The 19,949-nt window shown below is 35.4% G+C and overlaps 1 protein-coding gene across 1 annotated transcript in view; it reads right to left on the bottom strand.

Annotated features, from left to right (window-relative positions):
• The window catches only part of PRR32 (proline rich 32), a 134,377-nt gene that overhangs the window by 96,394 nt on the left and 18,034 nt on the right, over positions 1–19,949 (bottom strand).

Genomic DNA, 19,949 nt, shown 5'->3' with positions numbered 1-19,949 from the left:
TTTGATGCAATCAGGAAGGGGATTATTTTTTTGAGTTCATTTCCTAATGTCTTGTTGTTGGCATATAGAAAAGCTATGGACTTTTGTATATTAATTTTGTATCCTGCGACCTTTCTGTATTGGTTTATTGTTTCTAGTAATCTTTTTGTGAAGTCTTTGGGATTTTCGATGTATAGGAGCATATCATTTGCAAAAAGTGAAACCTTTGCTTCTTTTTTACAATGTGGATGCTTTTATTTCCTTATCTTGTATGATTTCTTGGGCTAGAACTTCTAGCACCACGTTAAATAAGAGTGGAGAGAGTGGACAACCTCGTCTTGTTCCTGATTTAAGGGGAAAAGTCTTCAGTTTTATGCCATTTAATATGATGTTAGCTGTGGTTTATCATAAATGGCCTTTATCATGTTGAGATATTTTTCTTCTATACCCATTTAGTTGAGTGATTTAAACATAAAGTTGTATTGTATTTTAACAAACACCTTTTCTGCATCTATTGATAAGATCATGTGGTTTTTGTTCTTTGTTTTGTTTATATGGTGTATTACATTAACCGTTTTATGTATGTTGAACCATCCTGGAGATTCTGGGTTAATCCCACTTGATCATGATGTATTATTTTTTATAATATGTTGTTGTATTAGATTTGCTAGTATTTTGTTCAGTATTTTAGCATCTGTATTCATTAGAGATATTAGTCTTTAGTTTTCTTTCTCTGTGCTGTCCTTGCCAGGTTTCAGTATGAGGGTTATGTTGGCCTCATAAAATGTGTTTGGAAGTATTGCTTCTTCTTCAATTTTTTGGAAGACTTTGAGTAGAATAGGAACCAAGTCTTTTTTGAATGTTTGATAGAATTCACTAGTATAACTGTCTGGGCCTAAACTTTTATTTTTGTGGAGGCTTTTAATAGTCTTTTCTATTTCCTTCCTGCTAATTGGTCTGTTTAGGTTTTCTGCTTCTTCATGACTCAGTCTAGGAAGGTTAATTGTTCTAGGAATTTATCTATTTCTTCTAGATTTTTGAATTTGGTGGCATATAGTTTTTCATAGTATTCTACAATAAATCTTTGTATATCTATGATATCTATGGTGATTTCTTCTCTTTCATTTTGGATTTTGTTTATATTAGTCCTTTCTCTTTTTTCATTGGTGATTCTTGCCAAAGGTTTGTCAATTTTGTTGATCTTTTCAAAGAACCAGCTCCTTCTTTTATTAATTTTTTCTACAGTTTTTCTGTTTTCTATTTCATTTAATTCTGCTCTGATTTTTATTATTTCCTTTCTTCAGCTGGTTTTGGGTTGTCTTTGTTCTTCTTTTTCTAGTTCCTTAAGGTATGAAGTTAAGTGGTATACTTGGGCTCTCTCTTGTTTGTTCATATAGGCCTGAAGTGATATGAACTTCCCTCTTACTACTGCTTTTGTTGAATCCCAGAAATTCTGATATGTTGTATTGTCATTTTCATTTGTCTGTATGTATCTTCTGATCTCTGTGCTTATTTCTTCCTTGACCCACTCATTTTTTAAAAGTATGTTGTTTAGTTTCCACATTTTATGGGTTTTTTTTTTTACTTCTTTTTATTTTCAGTTGAATTCTAGTTTTAATGCTTTATGATCAGAAAATATGCTTGCTACAATTTCAATTTTTCTGAACTTGCTGATGTTATTTTTATGGCCCAGCATATGATCAATTCATGAGAATGTTCCATATACACTAGAGAAAAATGTATTCTCTGTCACTTTGGGATGAAATGTCCTGTAGATGTCTGCCATATCTAATTGCTCTAGTGTTTCATTTAAGGCCAATATTTCTTTATTGGTTTTTTGTTTGGATGAATGATCTAGAGCCGTCAGCAGTGTATTGAGGTCTCCAAGGATGACTGTATTTTTGTCAGTTTTTGTTTTTAGGTCAATCAGTAGATATCTTACATATTTTGCTGCTCCTTGGTTTGGAGCATATATATTAAGAATTGTTATGTCTTCTTGATTCAGTGTCCCCTTAATCATTATGAAATGACCATTTTTGTCTCTGATTACTTTTGCTATCTTGTAGTCAGCATTATTAGATATGAGTATTGCTACACCTGTTTTTTTTTATGTTATTTCCTTGGAGCATTGTTTCCCAGCCTTTCACTTTGAATTTGTTTTTATCCTTGTTGCTTAGATGTGTTTCTTGTAGGCAGCATACATTTGGATTTTTTTAATCCATTCTGCTACTCTGTGTCTTTTTATTGGTGAGTTTAATCCATTTACATTTAGTGTAATTATTGACACTTGAGGGTTCCCTATTGCCATTTTATAAATTGCTTTCTGTTAGTTTTGTATCTTGTTTGATTCTTCTCTTTTATTTTTCTATAGTTTGTTTTTGTTTGGTTATAATTTATACTTCTTTCCTCTGTTACTATCTTTTTTATGTCATGTGTTTCTGTGGTGGTTTTTTCATGGGTGGTTACCATTAAGTAATGAAAAAGGTACCTACCATGCTCATTGTAGTACACTATCTTATGAGTGCTTCTGCACTCCATCATCCTTTGCTACTGTTAATCTCCATCCTCTCCTCCTTTTTTTTGTTTTTGTTGTCACAGTTTAAATTTGATTTTATTGTGTTTTTGGTGGAGCTTTTACTTGTGGTTTTGTTTTGTTTTGTTCTTTGTATCTGGTTGTAAACCCCCTGTAGTATTTCCTGAAGTGGGTGTTTTCTGATGATATATTTCCTCATCTTTTCCATATCTGTGAGTGTTTTTATTTCTCCTTTGCATTTGAAGGATAGCTTTGATCGGTATCGTATTCTTGGCTGGAAGTTCCTCTCCTTCAGAACTTTAAATATTGGGGTCCACTCTCTTCTAGCTTGTAGACTTTCTTCTGAGAAATCTGATGATAATCTAATAGGCCTTCCTGTATATGTTGTATTCTTTTCCTGGCTGCCTTGAGAATTTTTTCTTTGTTGTTGGTTTGTGCCAATTTCATTATGATGTGCCTTGGAGTAGGTTTGTTGGGGTTAAGAAAACTCAGTGTTTTGTTTGCTTCTTGAATTTGAGGCTTTAGTTCTTTCCACAAGTTTGGGAAGTTCTCGTCTATTATTTGTTTGAATATGTTCTCCATTCCATTTTCTCTCTCTTCTCTTTCTGATATACCTATTATTCCTTTAAAAATTTTTTTTATTTACTTATTCATTTTAGAGAGGAGATAGATATAGAGATAGAGAGAGAAAATGGATAGGAGCAGAAAGCATCAACTTCCATATGTGCCTTGACCAGTCAAGCCCAGGGTTTTGAACCTGCAACCTCAATGTTTCAGGTTGATGCATTATCACTAGAGGTCAGGCTGATATACCTATTATTCTTATGTTAGTCTTTTTGATGGAGTCAGACAATTCCTGTAGGGCTTTCTCATTTTTTTTTAATTTTTGAGTCTCACTCTTCTCTCTGTTTTGCCTCAAGTTGCTTGACTTCTATGTCACTAATCCTATCTTCTACTTGCCTGTTTTATTAGCTAAGCTTGTTACCTTGTTTTTCAGTTCGTGAATTGAGTTTTTCATCTCTGTTTGATTTGTTTTCATAGTTTCAGTTTTCTTGCTAATATATTCTTTGAGTTCATTGAATTGTTTTTTGAGCTCCCTAAATTGCCTTTCTTTGTTTTCTTGTATATCTCTGAGTATTTTTAGGATTTCTATTTTAAATTCTCTGTCTTTTAACTCCAAGTTTTCCAATCTATTAAATTTTTTTCTCCACAGATTTACCTCATCTATCTGTGCTATATCTCTGACTTTTGTATCCATGATATTTGATTTCCTTTTTTTTTATGGCATCTGCGGGTGGTTTTGTTAATAACACTAATGAGAATTAATAAAAAGTAAAAAATAAAAAAAAATACTATTTCTTTTTTTTTTCTTTTTTCTCTTCTTCTTTCAGAAAATGCCATAAAAAACTATGAATTATATTGTGCTAAATGGAACAAAAACTACCTTTAATGGAGGGCCTGAGTTGGGGAGAAGTGATAATGTGGCAAAAAAGAAGGTAGGGATCCACAAAATGAAAAAAAAATTGGATCAAGAATTAAATGATTTGCTTGTAAACGATGGTTGACTGACAGATATAATGAAAGGTATAAGAGGGAAACAAGAAAAAATATTATTGTGTTAAGTGGCATAAAAACTAGATAGAATGGTATGCCATGGTTGGGGGGAACGCTAATGAGTTAAAAAGTGAAGTAAAAAGCACACAAAATGTCACCAAGAAAAAATCTGAGTCCTGCCTGACCAGGCAGTGGCGCAGTAGATAGAGCATTGAACTGGGATATGGAAGACCCAGGTTCGAGACCCCGAGGTCACCAGCTTGAGTGTGGGCTCATCTGGTTTGAGGAAAGCTCACCAGCTTGAGCCCAAGGTCACTGGCTTGAGCTAGGGGTTGCTCAGTCTGCTGAAGGCCCGTGGTCAGGGCACATATGAGAAAGCAGTCAATGAACAACTAAAGTGTCACAACAAAAAACTGATGATTGACGCTTCTCATCTCTCTCCATTCCTGTCTGTTCCTGTCTATCCCTCTCTCTGACTCTCTCTCTGTCTCTGTAAAAAAAAAAAATGAGTCCCAAATAAAATAATTTGTTCATGAGTGAGAATCAAATGAGAGGGAAAGTAAAGGAGAAAAGAAGAACCTAATTGAGAGGGAGAAAAAAGAAAAAGGGAAAAAAGAAAAAAGAAAAAAAGAAGAGAGAGTTAAGGATTTTGGAGTGTAATCCTCATAGAGAGAAAGGAAGAAGAAAAGAAAAAAATGGGCCCTGGCCGGTTGGCTCAGCGGTAGAGTGTCGGCCTGGCGTGCGGGGGACCAGGGTTCGATTCCCAGCCAGGGCACATAGGAGAAGTGCCCATTTGCTTCTCCACCTCTCCCACTCTCCTTCCTCTCTGTCTCTTCTCTTCCCCTCCCGCAGCCAAGGCTCCATTGGAGCAAAGATGGCCCGGGCGCTGGAGATGGCTCCTTGGCCTCTGCCCCAGGCGCTCGAGTGGCTCTGGTCGCGGCAGAGCGACCCCCCGGAGGGGCAGAGCATCGCCCCCTGGTGGGCAGAGCATCGCCCCTGGTGGGCGTGCCGGGTGGATCCTGGTCGGGCGCATGCGGGAGTCTGTCTGACTGTCTCTCCCCGTTTCCAGCTTCAGAAAAATACAAAAAAATAAATAAATAAATAAATAAATAATAAAGAAAAAAATGGGAAATGTAACACTTATGGGTAATGTAGTTTAAGATGAAGAGAAAAGAATAAGACAGGCAGAGAATAAAAGGACCAAGGTGGCAGAAAAAAAAATAAAGACAAGAAGATGAAAGATACAAAAAAAAGTGAAAAAAGTTATAAAGTCTGGATTTTTTTTATTTTGAGAGGTTATTTTCTTCCTTTTTCTTTCCTCTCCCTCTTCCTAGTTGGTGGCTCTGCATCCCAGGCCCTGCCCCTGTGGCATGCTTAGGTAGAGATTTGCAGTTGATGAGTCTCTATAGTGATGTCAAATATTAGGCTTCAGTCTTGTTGGTAGTCAGGGCTTGTTAGCACTTGCAGGCTCCAACAATGGGAAAGTTTGTTTTCCCGGTGCCTCTTTTCTCGTTTCTCCCTCCTGAATTAGCAGCCTAATGATCCAGCTATGAGGCAGCTGCTGCCTCTGCCTGGAGAGTAAGATGCTCAAAGAGCTGGCAAATCCCACCTCTATCCCCACTCAGCACAGGGCTCTGGGTAAGGCACTGTCAGTCAGAGCTGCCAGCGTAATCAGGCATGGCTGGGAACAAATTGCTCTCAAGGTGCCTTTCTATGAGCCTCCCGGTATGTCTAGTATGCCTCATCACTCTGTGGGACCACTCTTCCAAGGCTTTTTGCACTTTGTAACCTGTTTTGGCTGGGAAGAAGATGCCCTAGTCGCTGCTTGCAGAACAGGAGGTCTTAAAAGCTGCCAAGTCCCTCTTTTTAGTGCACAGCCCTGAATATGAAAGCTCTGCCAATCAGAGCCACCAGCTTAGGTAGGTATGGAGGGGCGTGTTGACTTCTGTTCAGTTCCCCAGGTATATCTAGTTAAATTTGCCTTAGCATTCCGTGGGACTCTTTTGTGCAGGCTTCTTCTTTGTTAAAAAGCCTACTGCCTGTCCTAACTTCTGCAGTGTTCTCTGAGGTTTGTTCCATAGGAATGTGTTTTTCACCCTGTATCGGCTGGCAGGAATTTGCCCCCACCCCTATGTGCATAGCAAGAGGCACTAAAAAATATCATGTCTCTAGTCTCATATTGCTGATCTGAGAGAGACCTTGTCAATTAGAGCTGCGTAAGTCAGTTGGGAGGTGAGCAGACTGTGGGTTAAGGTAATTTCAGTGATTGGATCTGCAGATCTGCTCCAGAGACAGACTGCAAGGTGCTTGCACACCCCTCCCCTTAGCACTTCCATATTTTTTCTTCCTGGGGATGTTAGACTGAATGGCTGAGTGAGGTGCCCCACCCACCTGGAGAAGTTTAGGCATGGGGAAGTTCGATTTTGCGCACTCCCTGCATGCTGTTGGGGGTGCAGGGACCACACCAAGACTCTGGTCCCAGCCCACGCAGAGGCCTCTGACCCTGCCCCTCTGTCCGGAACACGGGTGCCCACTCCCTGGGTGCTAGGTGGAACTTCTTGCACACTATCTGCACTCACTGACCAGGATATCGGGGGTAATGGAGGCCACCGCTCACCAGCCTTTGCCAGGGTCCAGCACGGGTGTTAGCTCGTGTGAGGTGAGTGGCCGAGGGCACACTCTTTCCTCAGCTTGGACATTTGTGCCCCAGCCCAGTGCCCTCCATGCTCTCTGCCCCCACTGCCTCTCAGTTCCAAGTGAAAGCAGTCCTTGCTCAGGTTAGTGAGAAAGGCAGTGTTCCATTCTCCTTCTTATTTCCTACAGGGTTGATTATATATTTAGTCAATTTTTTGCTTGATCATACCTTCGTGTTTAGTGCGTGGGACATCCGCATGCTCCAAGGATAGATTTTTCTGTCACTGGTTGTAGAACTTGTTGAAATTTTAGGAGGTATTGGGAGCTATCCTCATGGCACCATTTCTCTGCCGTCACTCTTATTGTGGTTTCTTATCGATGTATACACTTTTTGGTGTTTGTTTTATTTTTAAGATTTGTCACTTTTCCTGAATCTTGCTTGTACAACAGCCTGCCCTCTGCTATTTATTTTTTAAAGAAGACATTGTATCACAGAACTTTATATCTGGGAGAGGCCTTAAAGAACATCTAATTAATTCTTTTTGTTTTACAGAAGGTGAGACTGAGGCCAAAACAGAGGGAAAGAGGAAGAGAGAGAAAGAGAAAGAGAGAAGTAATAAAACACTGATTCAAAGCAGTTCAAAGGCCAAAATATGTCTCCTTATTTATACTGTCACTCAGTTTCCTTCAGTGCATGGCTGGTTTCCATTTTTCCATGATAATTATTATTGATAAAGAAGTCTCAGCTTCTTAAAAACATTAAATATAACTATTGAACTCTGAGTTACAGTTCCTCTTTGAGTATACAAAATGGTGTTGAGGATAGATCAGAAGGCATTTAGAAAGGCACTAAGAAAGAAAGTCAAGATCTTAGTAAGAATCTAATGATGAGGTAGATGGTATGTGGATTTTCTTTTTTGTCGCTTTTACTTTCATACTATAGAAATTAGAGTGTGGCCCTGGTCAGTTGCCTCAGTGGTAGAGCATTGGCCCGGTGTATGGATGTCCCAGGTTTGATTCCCAGCCAGGGCACACAGGAGAAGTGCTCATCTGGTCCTTCACCCCTCCCCTCTCACTTTTCTCTCTTTCTTTTCCTTTTCTGCAGCCATGGCTCTATTGAAGCAAGATGGCCCTGGATGCTAAGGATAGCTCCATAGCCTCCACCTTAGGTGCTAAGAGTTCAGTTGCTGAGCAATAGAGCACTGACCCAGATGGGCTGATCATCACCCCCTAGTGAGTTTGACAGGTGGATCCCGGTTGTGGTGCATATGGTAGTCTGTCTCTCTGCCTCCCCTCTTCTCACTGAATAAAAAGAAAAATAACTAGGCTGTGGTTAGTTCTCTAATTCTGTGATATAAAGGGCAGTTTCACTTTTTTTGTTTATGGTTACCCTAAATGTTACAAATTCTAATTTCTTGGTGTCTTTTATGTTTCTGTGAACTTCTACTAATATAATTATACAGCTCAGTTCATTGGGATCCTTGGACAATTGTTCAATGAAATATTTTAAATGAAAGTCCATTGACCTGCTTCCCTTACCAAAATAATGTCTAATAAGCTATAGCTAATCTTTGAACTACTTAACGTAAAATAAGTGCTTCAGGGCAAAGGCACAACTTTAACATGAGATATTTTGAGATCCTATTATGATCAAAAAGACTTTCTTATATATGCTGAGCTAAAAGAAAGCCTGCCACTTAACCATCAAACAGGATAAATTCTTTTCTCTAATTACTACTAGCCCACCCTTTTTTCCTCCACTTCTAGAATTTTCAAATTATGTCACCTTCCTAAAGAACCTAATTTCATTGAGACACTCTTCTTTAGATAACTTTGGGTGGTGCTAATATACAGGCCAAGAGGCTGTTACCTTGCTGTCTTCACTGATATTCTGCTGTCAAGAAATATCTCTTATGAAGTGTTTGATTTGATTCTTTTTAAAGTCCCCGTTACTTTTAAGCTCTATAAAATGAATACTATCTCAGTGGCTTGTGTAGGGTCAACTAAGAGAACTGCTGATCAATTTTTACACATCTCTATAAAAGAGATAGCTGGACAGTATTTTTTTCTGTTGAACAGATTGAAAGAATGAAACTATCAACGTTAATATGAATTATTCTACTGTCCCAGAGAAAACTGGAGGCCTGATGAGAAAATGAAATCTTCTGACTTTTCCAGGACTCAAATTAGTTTAGTGTGAATTTACCCTAAATTAGAGATATTTTGAGGAGTTGTCTTTCTGCTGTGTTTTATCCTTAATGGAAAAACCAAGCTAAGTCTTTTCTACTGCCCTTCTGAATTTGAAATAAAAAATGGAGTATAAAGATTTTAATCCTTGAGACCTAGTCCTTTACCCCTTTTCTGTTTCCCTTCCTTACCTTTTTTTTCTTTTGGAGAAAATATGAGAAATTTAATGCAGTAGACCAAATAATATTGGCCTGAAAAATGAAATAAAGAAATAAATTAGGAGGAGGTGTTAAAAAATGACATCATATTCAGAAAAAAAGTATAGGGAAAAAAAAGCTCATCTCAGTCACCAAGAAGAAAGTCTCAATGTAGTAGTAATCTAACTACCCTAGTCTTGACATCAGAGGCAGATTAAGGTCAGTTGAGGCCCCGGGTGCAGAAGAAAATGTTAGGCCCCTTACATTAGAAAAAGTGTAAAGTTGGAGTTTTGCAGGGCTCTTCATAAGTTGAGGCCAGGTCATGTGCCCAGTGTGCTCATTGTTAAATCCGACTCTACTTGATATTAACATTAATATCAGGAAGAGTGCAGTAGGGCGGCCTTATTCTGCCTTTATATATGAATTCATACACATTTATACTCAAGTTTCTGGTTCATATTTAGCATCCCTGAAAAGCTAGCTGTAAATTTTACAGAAAACAGAAATCCAAGTCGTTTATAATAAAATTTAATGTGCAGTAAGTCCTCAGTCAATGTCATCAATTGCTTCTGTAATTTTAAGTGAAACAAAATGTAATGAAACCTTTAGTTAATTGATATAAAGAAGTGGTAAGTTCCTATAGCTTCTCATTAATATTATAATTTACTAACTGAATGGTCTTGAAAAAGCCATTTAAATTTCTGAACTTCAATTTTTTTTATTCATGTAATGAGAACCTATTTTGTGATAATTTAAATAATGGGTATAATATTTCTATGTGAACAAAAAAATGTTAGGAAAGTCAAAGAAACAGTATATGAGAAAGAGACACCTTTTTGAGACCCTCATATGTTCCATATATATGGTCACTTACTCTTCTAACTCTAACAAGATTAAGATGGAGAAAAAAATAGCAAAAGAAGAGTCCCAGGATATAAATATACCATAGGCAGGGAGATATATTTAAAAATTTCTTCAGAGTAAGCCACAGTAGCATTGTTTGAGGACTTAGTATCAGAAGACCACTATATGTACGGTTGTGCAGAGTTACATTGGAGTAAATTCCTTTGGAGTTTATAATCTTAACAAATTTAAAGAGTGATGAAAAGAGTAATCTAAAAAAAAGAAAACCACATTAAATCTAAAAAATAGATAATAGTAACTAAAGAATATAATTATACCACAAAGGAATAACAGCTAAAATGTATTGATCACATACTATAAACTACTATTATTATCATGATCTTATATACTTTTGTGCATACTTTTTTTTTTTTTTACATTGACAGAGAGAGAGAGAGAGAGAGAGGAATAGATAGGGACAGACAGACAGGAACGGAGAGAGGTGAGAAGCATCAATCATTAGTTTTTCATTGTGATACCATAACTGTTCATCAATTGCTCTCCCACATGTGCCTTGACCGTGGGCCTTTAGCAGACCAGTAAACCCTTGCTTGAGCCAGCGAACTTGGGTCCAAGCTGGTGAGCTTTGCTCAAACCAGATGAGCCTGTGCTCAAGCTGGCGACCTCAGGTCTCGAACCTGGGTCCTCCGCATCCCAGTCCGATGCTCTATCCACTGCACATCACCTGGTCAGGCATTTTTGTGCATACTTATAGACAAACTTTTTCTAGGATCCAACCAGTAGCAGTGTTTCTAAGTCATTTCTCTCTCTCTCTCTCTCTCTCTCTCTCTCTCTCTGTGTGTGTGTGTCTGTGTGTGTGTGTAGGTCCTTTAAGGACAACTCTTTTTTTTGTCATTTAATATGGGTCTGTGTTAGGCAGTTAGACAGACATGAGCAGAGCAAGGAAAATGTGCCATATACAGAAGATCAATAAGGCAGAAAGACCTAGCTGCCTAGCAATGGGAAAAACTGGGAAAACAAGGACCTCTCCAACAGGGTAACATTTCCTTCCATGGCCTATCACTGGTCATGCGATTTGGAACCTCCTCTGATATTTGCTCCCCTGACATACATATTGCTAGTCATGTGAGTTAGACCCCTTAAAAGGAGAAAAATTAAGGGGACCAAAGAAGAGCCCTTAAGCATTAAACCCCCAGGACAATAAAGTTCTGACCCACATCAAATAAATCTAGAGCTAAATTGTATTTCACCTTTAGGCCCAGAAAAGCAGCAAAAGCAGGCAAGTGACTAATGACTCTCTGCCCTGGTGCAACTAATCATTAAAGAGCACAACCCTGAAAGAAGACACCTGAATAGCTGATGAATTTTCTTTGGGGTTCTCCCCGTGAGACCTCCAGATAAATACCCTCAAGATGGAGGACCCAGTTTGGTTTTCTCTATACAGCACACCCACGACTTTCCCCAATCTTTTCCTTTACCCCCTCTCCCCGGGTACATTTTCTTTGTCTCTCTCCTTCTTGTAAACTGAGGGCCCTTTTTTTGCTTCTATAACTTGTTTCCTGAACCCATTTCTTCTACCTCTGTGACTTTCTAAATAAACTTTCTTTTATATTTTGAGACTTGCCTCTAAATTCTTAGCCAAAACTCAAGTACTGTGGTTGCTGGACCAAAGATCAGTCTGACTCCCCTGATCTAACACCTGTTGTTGTTTCACTACCAACAGGACCAGATACCATGTATGTGCCCAATAAATAGATAATGAATTGCATCATAAGAGATATTTCCAACTAAAAATTTCAAGTACAAGAGAAAGGAGAAAGAAAGATTAAAAGCATCAGAGAAGGTCATAAAGTAGAAGAAAACATCCAAGTGTCACTGGCTATAATGGGAAAGAATGTAACATTGTAATTGAATGAGAGGAAGATTTTATAAATGCATGGCTAGTATATTTCATCTATACTGTTTTCAAAAATATTTTTAAAAAGCGTACCAACTCTTGACACAATTATTTAAAAATATTTTACATTTGTAGAGTAAGAGGGACTTGATGGAGTGACCCTCACTTGAAGGATTTCAGCTACTAAGACCTACTTTAAAACTAGACCAAATTTAGATCCAAGAGCTACAGCCAAAGGCAGTACTTCCTAAAACTCACATTTTGGGTTCTTGTTAATAATGGATGCATGACAATATGTGCTGAACAACTGTTGTTATATGTTTTAAAGCAGGGGTCTCCACAGACTAATCCACGAAGTTCAAATATTTTGATTAGTCTGTGGGCCGCACAAAATTGTTCGGCGGGCCGCATGCGGCCCGTGGGCCGCGAGTTTGAGACCCCTGTTTTAAAGTATTCACCTATATGGTCTTTGGTAATGTTAAAAACTTGAGAATGTTAGTCACTGTATTGTCCTCCAATATCTTCTATTGAAAAGGGGCTCTTTAAATACAAAATAGTATTAGCAGCATTTCCCAAATCTTTTTTTTATTATTTTAAATAATTTTATTTTTTTAATGGGGCGACATCAATAAATCAGGATACATATATTCAAAGATAACAAGTCCAGGTTATCTTGTCGTTCAATTATGTTGCATACCCATCACCCAAAGTCAGATTGTCCTCTGTCACCTTCTATCTAGTTTTCTTTGTGCCCCTCCCCCTCCCCCTTTTCCTCTCCCTTTCCCCCCTCCTCCCGTAACCACCACACTCTTATCAATGTCTCTTAGTTTCACTTTTATGTCCCACCTACGTATGGAATAATGCAGTTCCTGTTTTTTTCTGATTTACTTATTTCACTTCGTATAATGTTATCAAGATCCCACCATTTTGCTGTAAATGATCCGATGTCATCATTTCTTATGGCTGAGTAGTATTCCATAGTGTATATGTGCCACATCTTCTTTATCCAGTCATCTATTGATGGGCTTTTTGGTTGTTTCCATGTCCCAAACCTTTTAAAGGGAAGAAATATGTATTTAGGAAATAGCATCCCTCTCTTGACTAGAAGCTAAATAAACCATAGTAAGTTGATAACTAATAAGAATAAATTTTAAGCTGGAGTAATTATAAGAAGGAACTAATAATCAACACTGAAGAAACTTTAATATGTAATGTAGCATATTGAGTACCTTTACTGTATTATATTATTTAATCCTTTCAGTAACTCTGTAATGTAGATACTATTCCTTCCTCCATTATACAGATGAAACTAAAATTTAGGTTAAGTAATTTATCCAACAACACAGTCTTTTTTAGTGACTACACTGTGATTTAATCCAGGGTTTGGTGTGATGCCATAGCGTATGTTTTGTCAAGTACATTTTCTGCTAAAACATTACAAAAACAGTATTGTTACAATGGCTATGGGAGTGTTACATTCATCTCAAAAGGATGCCAGAGTTTCCTAGCTCCAGGCTGTTTTTTTATAGTATCTCTTCCCATAGGCTTTACATGAAGACTACAAAAAATATAACATTAGAGATCCCAGCTCCACTCTTTGTGTAAGGTTTTAATCAGAGCCAGTTTTAATATTTTAATGGAATAGTGTCTTTCATAGGAATAGTAGTAAGAAATGTTCATTGATAGAGTTTTCACCTATCTACTTGGGCCAACTAAAAGTAAGAGTTTTTGTGGGAGACACAATAGGAAGATTTCTCAAAGGGACATTTGTGAAGCTAAAATCCAGTACTTAAACTTTTGCAACTCAAAATTATTTAGGAGCTTTCTATATCACTGATATTTAACTAGCTTAAAAGTCTCCCTTTAGATAGTAAAGTGCTAAAAAAAACCATGCTGAATTATTCTCAAAAGGTTTATATTAATAAAAGGTGCCGAGCTTCTTTATATCAATCTTATAGTTACCTTAAGACTGGGATACATTGATGTTGAAGCTAAAAAATAAATCCCCTTTGAAGTCATCATATTACCTTTCTATGTAGTTTTTACTTTTTTATAAATAACACACGACTACAATTTTAAAAGTCAATAAAGAAAAACAGTAGTCTACTACACTTCATCTCTAACTTCAAGAAGCAACCCAGACTAATTCCTTCAATACTTTTAGATATATTTTTGGTACTTATCTTATTTCTAATTAACATGCTTATACTTACATTTCTTACTTTTTAGTTTTGAATATTATCTCTTGACTTCTTAGTTTGGCATATGAAGAATTCTCTTAACCATCAACTTAAGATCATCTTAGGCATCACATTTGCATTTGTTTGATGCTTTAACTGGATATAATTTTAGGTTAAAATGATTTTTCTTTTGGATTTTGAAAATATTACTCTAATTTTATTTATCTCCCACTGTTTCTGTTGAAAAAATGTATTATTTCAAATCTTTTGTATGCCTCTTTCTTTATTTGTTTTTCTGTTTGTTTGTTTTGTTTTCTCTAGGGAAGCTTTCAGGATCTTCTTATTGCTTTAGTTCTCTGAAATTTCACAGTAATGTACTTTGGTGTAAGTTTTCTTTCATTCATTTTGTTTGGTTGGCACCTTTATTGTGGCAATTCATGTCCTTCACTTATAGGAAAATAAATTTTATCATTTTATTAAAATTTCCACCCTTGTGATTACTTTTTAGGCTTTATGGAAACTCTCTTATAATGAAGTAGGACCTCCTGAATTGTTTTGTTTTCTTTTCTTTCTATTGTTTCCAAGATCTGAGGTTTTATCTAATTTCTATGCAGTTTCATCAACATTTTCTTCCAATCATTCTATTGAGTTTTGTTGTTACTGTTCTGTGCATTATGATGATGACAGTGACAACTACTATTTGGCCCCCTGTACTATCTCAGTTTCCCTCTTTTTTAATTTTTATTTCTTTTTCATTTAGAAGTTTTCATTTTAGAAGTTTTTCTTATTTAGAAGTAAGGTACTGAAAAGTTGATTGTTATCTCTGCATTTGTATTTTCTTTCCAGACCCAATCAACAAGCACAAGCAAACATCCCTCCACTAATCCTTTTCCTGGAATTTTACTCTTGTTTGCCAGTACTCATGAAGTATAGAGAAAGGGCTGAGTGCATTCCATCACTCAAGATGTAGATTTCCAGATATTATCCCACTTTCATCTATAACATCTTTATTCTTAGCTATCCAAATGATCCGTAGGTCCAGAATCCCTGACTTAAAATGGTAGGTTTCCCTACTATTTTATGTAAGAATAAGGAATGGATCTGGAGAAGTAAGTGTTCTTTACATGTCAGAGAGTCTTGTCAGACATTTCTTTTGTTGTTGTTTTTCTCTCTCTCTCTTCTTGTTTGTTTAATTTGTTTTGTTTTATTTTTTAAACCTGCCCACACCTAGACTTTCAGAGCTACATGGCAGTTGTAATTTCTCACCACAAAAAATGTATTTGTTTCATTGTTATTCTCTATCTTGTTTCTTTATTCTTCTCAGAAACTTAACTTTTAGCTTTCTAAGTTCTATTACTACTCTCCCATGTCATTTTCATCTCTCTTTTATTTTTTACCTTCCATAGTTTCAATCTTATAATTTTTATTTCATTTTCATTCTTTTAATAGATTTAATATGCCATGCTTAACCAAAAGTCAACATTAACTTAACTCTCCCATTTGATAGAGTAAGCATTATGCCAGAGTTTATGTTTTTGAAAAGAATAAATATAAATCTTAGAAAACATAAAAAATTGAATGAATTAACTTTTGCCAGCTATTTTTATAGTACAAATTATATTTTTTTATTCTTAATTTTTTGATTCTTCAGTAGCAGTTGACATTGAGTATTATTTTATATTAGTTTCAGGTGTATAACATACTACTTAGAAAAACATACTTAACAAAGTGTTCCCTCTGGTGATTCCAGTACCTTAATGGCATCATACATATTTATTACAATATCTTTGACTATATTCCCTATGCTAAACTTTACATCCCCATGACGATTTTGTTACTACCAATTTGTACATAATCCCTTCACCTTATTCACCCAGTCCCCCAACTCCCCTCTCCTCTGGCAATCATCAGACTGTTCTCTGTATTTATGATTTTGTTTGGTTGTTTATTTTGTTCTTTAGATTTTTTTATATAAAGGAAACAATGTGTTATTTCTCCTTCTCTGTCTGAATTATTTTAACTAATATAATACCCTTTAGGTCAATCCATGTTGTCACAAATACTAAGATTTTATTCTTTTTTATGGCCAATAATCTATTTTATATATGTATATATAACCACTTTTTAATATACTCATCTATTGTTAGGAACTTAGGTTGCTTATATATAATATTTGGCTATTGTAAATAACACTGCAATGAACATAAGGGTGCATATATATTTTAAATTACTGTAAGGATGTCTTTGAATAAATATTCAGAAATGGAAATTCTAGGTCATAAAGTAGTTCTATTTTTAATTTTTGAGGTAACTCCATACTGCTTTCCATAGTGGCTGCATCAGTCTGCATTCTTACCAACAGTGCACGAGTGTTTCCTTTTCTCTGTATTCTCACCAACACTTGTTTGTTGTTCATTGATTTATTAATGATAGCCATTCTGGCAGGTGTGAGGTGATGTTTCATTGTGTTTTCTAATTTGTATTTCCCTTATAATTAGTCATGTTGAACACTTTTTTATATTCTAGATTTTTAATATGTTTTATGTATTGTCAAACTAAAAGGATTTATATCCCATTTATGTCAGCAATGGGTGCATTTTTCTCTCCACATTTCCCCACAAGAAGACTACCAGTGCAAGTCTTGCTGGCTCATTTGATGTGGTTCTAAAATTTAAAGGGAGCAGGTGCTGTGTAGAACAGTGTATGTTCTTCTTTTAATATGCATTATAATTATAGAATAAGATTGAAAATGCTTGATGGAAATGCACTGACCTGGAGGGTATCAGATATTAAGACTCAGTTTGTAATCTTACTATGTTAATGATTTAGCTAGGTCAAAAGAATTTAAGACTTATTGTGTATAGACATTTATTCTAAACAATGTTCTCTTTGAGGAATTTCAAACCATTTCTCTAGAAATATAAGAACACACAGCTGACCATGGAAGCTACTGTCTATGCCAAATTTTAAATCCTTTTCTTATGACATTATCTCTATACTTCAGCAAGAACTAACTGGACCCAATCTTGTTAGAAGCCTGTGTACATCACTGGAGAAGGAACCATAGATGCATTGAGCATTCCTGTTAAGAAAATTACACATTCAGAATCTAATTCTTCAGGCAGAATGTATTTGCCTTTCACCAGTAGCAGAGAAATTCTATTACACAGTGCTTTGCAAGAAAAGGAAATCACAAGGGCATTAATAAAACACTTAAAGTTTAGTGTAGCATATACAGGGAAGTCACACAGAGAAAACTTTACAACAAGATACTTCATGCCTGAAGCTATTTTCTGAAGTACAGAAGGGAAAGTGTTTCCAGCTTCCAAAGGACGTCAAAAGATGCAAGTAGTAGTTACCAACATGTATATAATGTTGGCTAACACAAGTAAATGATAATGTACTGAGAAAACTCATCAACTATTGAAAAGTTGTTCTTTTCTTAATTTGGCATAAGAATAATTCTATTTAATAATGAACAAATAAAATTTTTAGGAATATTGAACAATTTCTGCCCCTGGTACCACTCTTGCTTGTGAACAATTTTTTTTTCCTAAAATGAGGGGACAGATGAACAAATAAATCCCTTTATAAAAATCAACTTTAGGCCAGATAAAGCCTTGGTTAGAATAACTATTGACTTCTGCAGATGAAATGAACTACAGGGTATTTCTTAACATATCTCAGCTGTTCTTGTTTAACATTTATGGAGACTGGACAACATGCTCGTGGTTGTGCAGAATGTGAGCACAACAGAATTTCTTTCTTCAAGAACAGAGAAAAAAAAACATTTTCTGGCTAGTTAAGGAGAACTTAATATGCATATAATTTTATGCTATTACTTGCTGTATTCAAGAATCCTAGATTTAAAAGGTAGCAAATAGGTGAGCATCTACTGAGCTGTTATTGTGATGGTGGGATACAAGAATGAAACCTTAGTCTTATTAAGAAAGTAAGACTGGTTCATATGAAAAAGTAAGACATCAATGTTATAAATAAAATAAAAGATAGCATACAATCAAGTGTTAGATTGTAAGAGGATTAAATTATAAGAAAATATTAGAGGAGATCTAAGAAAGAGGTGACTACAAGCTGCTATTCAAGACATAATAGTTATGGTGGAAATAAAATATCTTGATCTTATAAAACATAACCTATCACAAATACTGTTAAATTTCAGTATTTGAAGCATAAAAAATATGCTTATCATATATTAATTAAAAATTAAGGTATTCAAAGAGTGAATTTAATATGCTATCATTTTTATAAAAAAAACATAATATTTGGAAAGAATGTATTCCAAAGTGTTAACAGTGATTACACTGTTAAGAGAATAAGAGGCTAACTTTTCAAATCATGTATTTTCATATCACTTCTTTTTGTAACACATCCATGATTTATTTTTGGAATTAGAAGAAAACAAGGTCATATTAGACCTCCTGTAACCCACTTCTTCAATTTCAAAAATACCTACAGTCCAAGATATAGTTTTACCTGGATACATGTTAAAAACTAAAATTTATAACTAGCTTTATATCATTAGAAAATAAAAAAGTGTAACTATGAATGCAACAGATATAAAAAGATAATTAGAGAATATCATGAACAACATTATCCTAATAATTTTAAAAACATGAGTGAAATAGAAAAAAGTAAAATTACTGAAAGTGATGCAAGAAAAAATGAAACATCTTATTTTCTTATACAAATATTAATGGAATGAACTCAGTATTTGAAAATCTTAATACAGAAAAATCACTGAATCCAGGGAGTTTTATGAGTATGTTTAATCAAACATTCAAAAAATTGGATATTCTCAACTTTAGAGAAGGAGGAACTACTCCAAAAATAAAGTCTTTATTCATTAACATAATGCAAAAATTTCAAAAGTTATTAATGCATTAATTTCAGACATGTATAAATAAGTCAAATCATTAAGCCTAGTTGCATTTATTTTGTGAGAATAATAGTTTGAGTCAACATTTTAAAAATTCACTAATGTAATTTACTACATTTACAAATTGAAGAACATATGATTAACTTAATAAATGCAGGAAAACTTTGTGAAATTTAACATCCATTCATATTTTATTTTATTCATTTATTTTTATTTATTTATTATTTTTTATTTACAGAGACAGAGAGAGTTAGAGAGAGGGACAGATAGGGACAGACAGACAGGAAAGGACAGAGATGAGAAGCATCAATTTTTCTTGGTGGCACTTTAGTTGTTCATTGATTGCTTTCTCATATGTGCCTTGACTGTAGGGCTACAGCAGACCAAGTAACCCCTTGCTCAAGCCAGCAGCGACCTTAGGTTCAAGCTTGTGAGCTTTGCTCAAACCAGATAAACCTGCACTCAAGATGGTGACCTTGGGATCTCAAACCTGGGTCCTCTGCATCCCAGTCTGATGCTCTATTCACTGTGCCACCACCTGGTCAAACTATTCATTTATTTTTTAAATTGAATTTATTAAGGTGGCACTACTTAACATGATTATTCAGGTTTCAGGTGCCCAATTCTGCAACACATTTCTGTACACTGTATATTTGTGTGTTAAAATTAGCAAACAAGAAATGGAAAGGTACTTTTCTAACTTAAAAAGCTTTTTAGAAAACCTATGGCACAGATGATTTGGAAAACAGTTTAACAGTTCCTCAAAAAGTTAAATATAGTATTGTCACATAACTTAACTCTACATCTGAGAGAACTGAAGACATATATACACACAAAAATGTGTACAATAATGATTTATAACAATGTTATTCAAAGAAGTCCAAAATGTAGAAACAACCCAAATTTCCATCAACTGATGAATAATTTAAAAGATAGAATATTCATACAATCAAGTAGTATTTGGCAAGAAAAACTAAGGAAGTACCAAAAATACAAACTACAATATGAATAAACTTTTAAATTATTA

The sequence above is a fragment of the Saccopteryx leptura genome, chromosome X (assembly GCF_036850995.1).
Source record: "Saccopteryx leptura isolate mSacLep1 chromosome X, mSacLep1_pri_phased_curated, whole genome shotgun sequence".
NCBI classification, from domain to species: domain Eukaryota; kingdom Metazoa; phylum Chordata; class Mammalia; order Chiroptera; family Emballonuridae; genus Saccopteryx; species Saccopteryx leptura.
The sequence above is the reverse complement of the archived record's forward strand: the minus strand, read 5'-3'. Positions and strand labels throughout refer to the sequence as shown.